Raw genomic sequence first — 7574 nt, 5'->3', positions numbered from 1 at the left:
AAAAAAAAAAAAAAAAAAAAAAAAAAAAAAATAAAGTTCTTTTCCTAGGTGACTGTGAGGATTGAACAGAATGTATGTAGAGTGCTTAGCACAGAGTCTGCCATACATGAAGTCTCCAGTGAAAAAGTGGGACAGGGAGTCCTATTGGAATTTCAAATTCATCCACATTTGCATAGGGGTGTTTTTACTTCTATATACAACTCTATTTACTTATTCCTTTGGATGATATGTATATTCAAGACATTTATTTAGTGATTGCAGGGTATTTTGAGGCCATCGAGGGGCAACTGAATATCCTTTTGTGTACAAAAAAAGAAAGAAAATAGACACTAGGAAATCTTAAGTGCATTTGATTCTCTTTGTGTATTTAAAAGTGCTATACCCACACAAGTGAGATTGAGAAAAGAATTTGAAGCTACTGGCTTTAGCTACTTATTACCTCAAGTCTGCAGGTTTTGTTTTGTTTTGTTTTTTCAGAGTAAGAGATAGTAATCTGTACTTCCTCTTTTCCTCTGCTGGCTGGATGGGAGACCAGAGAATATGATAGTTCTGCAGAACAAATTTCCTATTATAGGGTCATTAGTAGACTGAGAAAACCCCTGATGCTTCAGGATTCTTTTTTAACATAAATTCCAATGTTTTCAATTTTTTAAAAGATTTATTTATTATTTATTTATTCATTCATTCATTCATTCATTCATTCATGAGAGACACAGAGAGAGAGGCAGAGATATAGGCAGAGAGAGAAGCAGGCTCCCCAGAGGGAGCCTGATGTGGGACTCAATCCCAGGACCCTGGGACCTCGCCCTGAGCGGAAGGCAGATGCTCAACCGCTGAACCACCCAGGCGTAACGTCAAGGTTTCTTAAACTGCATTAACAGAGTTCTTTTTTTTTTTTTTTAAGATTTTTTTAAAAGATTTATTTATTTATTATTTATTTGAGAGAAGGAACATGTGCATGAGCAGGGGGAGGGGTACAGGGAGAGGGAGACAATCCTCAAGCAGACTCCCCACTCCCAACCTTCCCTGAGCCAGGAGGTGGAAGGGACCCCAAGGGACCTTGGGACCCCAAGATCATGGCCTGAGCCAACACCAAGAGTTGCTGTTCAACTGACTGATCCACCCAAGTGCCCTTTATTTATGTTTTCATTACCAAAAACAGAATTCTGTTTTTAATAGGAAAATCATGTATTCTAACAATAATTAATAATTTTTTTAATTTTATTTATTTATGATAGTCACAGAGAGAGAGAGAGAGAGAGGCAGAGACACAGGCAGAGGGAGAAGCAGGCTCCATGCACCGGGAGCCTGATGTGGGATTCGATCCCAGGTCTCCAGGATCGCGCCCTGGGCCAAAGGCAGGCGCCAAACCACTGCGCCACCCAGGGATCCCCAATAATTAATAATTTTTAAAGAAGATTCCTTCTTCTCTGCTTGCAATAAAACTTGCATTCACTCAAACACTGGGCATAGAGGAAGCTCAATCCCTGTTCAGTCACTAATCATAACTAGCTGTATAACTTTGAACACCCTGGGGCCTATGGTAAATAGGCTTTAGGTTTTAAATGTATAATCTCAACAGTCCTCCATTTTTTCATGTTGAATAAGGAGATTGGTCTAAATAGCTACACTAATGTTTTATCATATAATTACAAATTAGCTAAAGTTATAATACTGATGGTAAATGTTCTTAAAATAGCTTCTCTTGGGGAGTTCTTCTCTGCTTATTTTTTCAACAGTATCTTTATGTAAATAACTCTTAAACCTGTATCTGGAGACTTGACTTGTTCTAAGCTCCAAAGCCAGATTAACTGTCTGCTGGATGCGACTGGCATGCCATTCTCTCTAAATCAATGTTTTCAAAATGAACTGACCATCTCCTATCGTCCCACCTTCCACATTAGCTACATTCCCTGATTCTCCTATTCTGAAAAAGAAACTATCATTTTTTTCAACTAACCAGATTCAGAGCTACCACGTCATTCTTAATTTCTTCCGTCAATGACACCATCAAATGGTTCCAAAGTCCTATCAGTTCTTCACATTTTGTTTTTATTTCCGTCTCTCTCTTTTTCCGTTTTCCCTATCGCCACCTTGGTTTCAACCTGGCTCCTGCCATTGAGTAGCCCTTCACTCCTCTTCTAGGTCTACTCTTTTCTAATCTATTATCTGCCATTTCTAGATAATGACAACTATAATACAGTTTCCCAACACAAATCAGCCTAATTCCCCAGAACCTTTAACTATTTGGCCTTCATCTACCTTTTCCTCCTCATCTCTTGCTGATTCCCAGGAATCCCTTCTCTTAATGGGCGTTACTTATTGTCCTGGAAACACTTTGTATATTGTGAATTTACAGGTGTGGCCTGAGCATTTATGTGACCATCACCAACAAGGCTTGCCCACACCTGCCACCACATCCATCCAAACCTATCCAATTGTCAGGACCCAGTTTAGTGCACATCCTCCATGTAGCTCATCTCAGCTCCTGAGCCCATGGTGTTCCACCTGCTGCTAACTGCCTACTTTATATGCCACTCTTCATGTCCTGCTTTATCAAATTTGCCTTAAGTTGTTCTACTTTTGAAGTGAAGATGTAATCATAACAATTATGGTATTGTTAAAAGCTTAAAAGCCAGAGAATCAATAATCTCTAACATTTTGATATATTCCATTCCTTTTTCATATATATATTTCCTATAGTTATAGTTAAAGTATAAATACAGTTGTGCTTCCTGTTTTTTTTTCACTCAATAAATAAGGGGGAAAAACTATAGTTGAGGATAATATAGTAATGCAGGGGAGAGTGGGGGGACAACTAACCCAGTTGGAAGAGGAGAGAGTAGAAACGGCGGTGTCACAGCAATTTAACTGAATTTCTGAGGACTTGCTAGAGTGAACCAAGAGAAGGAGAGAAGAGGATTGGGCAAAGGCAGAGAGTGTGTAGAAGTAAGAGGCATGGAGCACTGTTGTCCATCTCAGAGACTGTGGGTAGTTCACTGGGGGCAGTGCTAAAGAGCCTGTGGCCGGTAGCTGATGCATCACAGGTTTGGGGCCAAGCAAGCAGCATGAATTCCATCTGTCAGTGATGGGGAGCCACGTTTGGACTTGCTTGGGCCAAATACAACAGTAAAATTGCTAACTTTTGATGGCATATATAGCTAATTGTCTACTCAATATTCAACCTCCTTTTCTTTCTAATAGGAGCCTGATTTCATTAAGGGTGGCAATAAGCCCAATTAAAATACTCAGCACCATCACCATCCTCTCCCCACCCCACTCCCTGCCCCCAGACTTCCTTATGGTCTGCAGAAGCTATATACCCAGTTCTGGACAATTAGATATAAGCAGGTATGCAAGGTTGCTTGGAAAGCCTTTTAACTTAGCTGACATATATCGCTTTTCCTTCTCTTCCCATCTTTCTTGTCTAGATTGAGGACACAAGTCCTAGAGGTAGAACAGCCATCTTTTGACTATGAAGAAGAAAACTGCACAAGTCTTGATGACTTTCTTGAGCAGCTTCACTTGTACTGGGCTGTATACCTCTTATATACATTTTATCATGAGAAGAAAATCAATCTTAGTTTGGTTAAGCTACTGAGTTGGGTTCATGTAACTGAATGTAATCCTATCTAATATAATATATCCATTTCTTGGAGTTTTTAAAAAGATTTTATTTATTTGAGATAGAGAGTAAGAGAGTGAGACAGTGACAAAGAGAGAGAGAGAGAGAGAGAGAGAGAGAGAGAGAGAGAGAGAGAGAGAGAAAATGAGAGCACACAAGTGGTTAGGGAAGGGCAGAGGAAGAGGGAGAAGCAGACTTCCTGTTGAGCAGGGAGCTTGATGGAGAGAGATCCCAGGACCCCAGGATTCCGACCTGAGCCAAAGGTACATGCTTAATCGACTGAGCCACCCTGGTGTCCCCATTTCATGGAGATTTGAAATGAATTTAGCATCTTAAAGATTCTGGGAAGTCCTACTTAACTATAACTTACTGTTAAGATTATTTGACTACAAAATCCTTTTTCTTCAGAACACTTAGTACATCTCACTGTACACGAGTAGTTCTGCGGAAGTCTGAAAATACTACTCTTTTTGTGTTGATCTAGCAGATGGATAGTCGTGACATTCCACAGGATACAGAAGATAGGAGGAATAATATGTTAGGGGAGAAAGATGATGAATTTAGTTTTGAATGTGTTGAATTTGAGGTGTCTAAGTAGAGCTGTCTGTTGATGATTGGATATACAGCCCTGAATCTCGTGATATTTGGAAATAAGCAGGTAGATGGTGGTTAATAAACTGTGATTGTCAAAGTAGAAAACATGATAGGAGTGCTTTAGCCTATGAAGAAATTGGCAGTCTAGTTTTGATCCCTTCCTCTAAATGTCTAGCTATGTCACCTCTCTTAAAAAAGGAAATGAAGAAGATGTCACGTAAAATCAGACACCCTGGACTTCAAATCCTAACTTGTCTGCTTACTTCGCTCTGTGACCTGGCTCAGGCACCTAACTTCCCTGACCTTCGGTTTCCCCATCAAAGAGTTGACAACCCCACCGTAAAGAGTCGTGAGAATTGTAAAGAATTCAACACTGTGCCTGTAAGTTGTAGCTGCTCCATCAATGCAAATTTCCCTCTCCCTTTAGCTAGAGGAGATCTGTGGCCTCATACTTTCATTTCTTGTGTGATGCTTTCATAGACATAGGGCAACATTTAAAATTAAGCCAGGGCAACCATTTAGCTTCTGCCTATTAAATATCTTTATATAACCTGAAGACGAGGGATGCCTGGGTGGCTCTGTCTGCCTTTGGCTCAGGTCGTGATCCCGGGGTCCTGGGATTGGGTTCTGCATTGGACTCCCCATGGAGAGCCTGCTTCTCCCTCTGCCTGTGTCTCTGCCTCTGTGTGTCTCTCATGAATAAATAAATAAAATCTTTAAAAAAAAGAAAATTCCAGGGTAGGTCAAAAGAGATTGTATGTACATGATGGATTTGTATTTTACTATTGAATGCATATAATAAAACCAAAAATGCTTCCTGTGTCTTGCTCTTGTCTACCATTTCATAAATATTAATTCATTTAATATTGATAATAATCTTATTAATTAGGTGCTATTATAATGCCCATATAGCCGATGAGGAAATGGTTGCACAGACAGGTTATTTATTTATCATTGCCCATAGTCACACAGGTTGTAGGTCATGGAGCCAGGATCAAGCCTGGGGAGTCAAGCCATCCATGCTCTTACCCACTATACTATTACATAAAAGACACGAATAAATGAAAGGAATCATTCATATTGTTGTTCTTTCATCCTCATGTGGCCTTTCGTCATTGTCGCTTTGTCTATTTTCTTATATTTAAAAGAGTAGTAACTTGTCTCTGAGCATCTTTTTGTCATTGTCAGAAATAGCAATATGTATGGAAAATGTCTGTTAAGAGCTATTTAGAGGAGAAAGTGTTCAAATTTTGTGTCAATACAGTGCTGTCCAGAGTAGCTATCTCTGTAAAAACAACAAACTATTCTTGTTTGTTTGAACTTTCTAGGCTCCATATAATTAATTTAAACATGAGAGAGCATGTGTGCCTTTTTTTTTTTTTTTTTTTTTTTTTTTAAAGAAAAGTACTGCTTACTTTCTTGGAAGAGCACATGTAGTTTCAAAGGCCCTCACTCCCTTCCTAGGAATGAGCAGCTGTAGCCAGGAAGCACATGAAATAAGAAACAGTGCCAGTGGCAGGAGGCTTAGATTAAAGCTTAAGGAAATTCCCAAGATGATGCTTTTAAAGGGCAGAAACCAGGTAGGAAACAAAATATAGGATTATTTCAATGGAGATAATTCTTCACTTAATTTTCTCTCAGTAGTCTTCTAGTTCCAAGAGAGATAAGATTGTATTCATGGAAAATTGATGGATAAACATTGACTTCTTTAGAAAAAAAGTCTGAAAACCCATATTTGATCTCCAATGTATATTTATTGGATGGTCTAAATTTGGCACTTCTATCTTTCACATCACTTTCTCTCTCTGTAAATGCACACAGCTATTTGTATTCCCTCCCACACATTGATGCTTCAAGGATAAATGAGACCATGTTTATAGTCCCATGGAGGAAAGATACTAAGTATACTAAAAAATCACTACTGCAAAGTTTTTCCTTTCCTTGGAAATGTATAGTAACAACATGTATACAGTGTTGTTGAAGAGTCAAATTTTTCATAGAAGTGATTTTTATTTCAGAAAATAGGTATTTATCCCATTCAGGACTAACAGTTTCTTTTTAAACTTTTAACCATTTTTTCCAATTTGAATTTGTTGACCTTTTTTCCTTTAAATTAATATTTACTGAATCCTCACTATCTAAAATATACTTTAATAGAACTTTCTCTTTCCTTTCTCTCTTTCTTTTTCTTTCTTTCTTTCTTTTTTTAAAAAGATTTTATTTATTTATTCATGAGAGACACAGAGAGAGAGAGAGGCAGAGACACAGGCAGAGGGAGAAAGCAGGCTCCATGCAGGGAGCCCAACATGGGACTTGATCCTGGGGCTCCAGGATCACACCCTGGGCTGAAGGCAGCGCTAAACCTCTGAGCCACTCGGGCTGCCTTCTTTTTCTTTTTCTTTTTTTTCTTTTTCTTTTTTTTCTTTTTCTCTTCTTTCTTTCTTTCTTTCTTTCTTTCTTTCTTTCTTTCTTTCTTTCTTTCTTTCTTTCCTTTTTCTTTCAAGATTTTATTTATTTATTCATGAGAGACATACAGAGAGAGATAGGCACAGACACAGGCAGAGGGAGAAAGCAGGCTCCATGCAGGGAGCGGAACATGGGACTCAATCCCGGGGCCTCCAGGATCAGGCCCTGGGCTGAAGGGGGCGCTAAACTGCTGAGCCACCTGGACTGCCCAAACTCTTTCTTTCTGATTAAACAAATGTATTTTGTCTTTTATCAATGACCTTTCATCAATATATGAAAAGGAGATTTTAATTTGCTTCAAGGATAATATCAGCCAGTACCATGAAGCTGTTATGCATTTTGAGGCTACAGAAATATAAGCCCTAGACCTATGTTGAGGAAACTACTAGCTCTGTTTTACTCTACACCAATCCAGATAAACCTGGACTTGAGTCCTAGATGCACAGTATAAGACACTGAAAAACTGTAGTACATCTGATAGGGGAAGACAAAGATTGTGAAAGTTTTGGAAATGATGCAATATGGATAATTAAACAAACACCTGGAGAAGAGAATAGTTAAGTGGAGCAATAAAATGTGACTTCAAATCCTTGAATATCTATCAGAAAAGAAATCGGACCTATTCTGCATAGTCACAGAAAACTAAACTATAAAAGTAGGTAGAATTTTAAGAAGAGAGATGTCACAGCTCAATAAAACACTACCAAAAATGAAAAGGGCTGCTTCTGGGGCACCTGGGTGGGTCAGTGGCTAAGCATCTGCCTGTGGCTTGAGTCACGATCCTGGGGTCCAGGAACCGAGTCCCACATCAGGCTCCTAACAGGGAGCTTGCTTCTCCCTCTGCCTGTGTCTCTGTCTCTGTCTCTGTCTCTGTGTCTCTCATGAATAA

This window comes from Canis lupus, chromosome 15, assembly GCF_003254725.2.
Source record: "Canis lupus dingo isolate Sandy chromosome 15, ASM325472v2, whole genome shotgun sequence".
NCBI lineage: Eukaryota > Metazoa > Chordata > Mammalia > Carnivora > Canidae > Canis > Canis lupus.
This window is presented reverse-complemented; position numbering follows the sequence as displayed.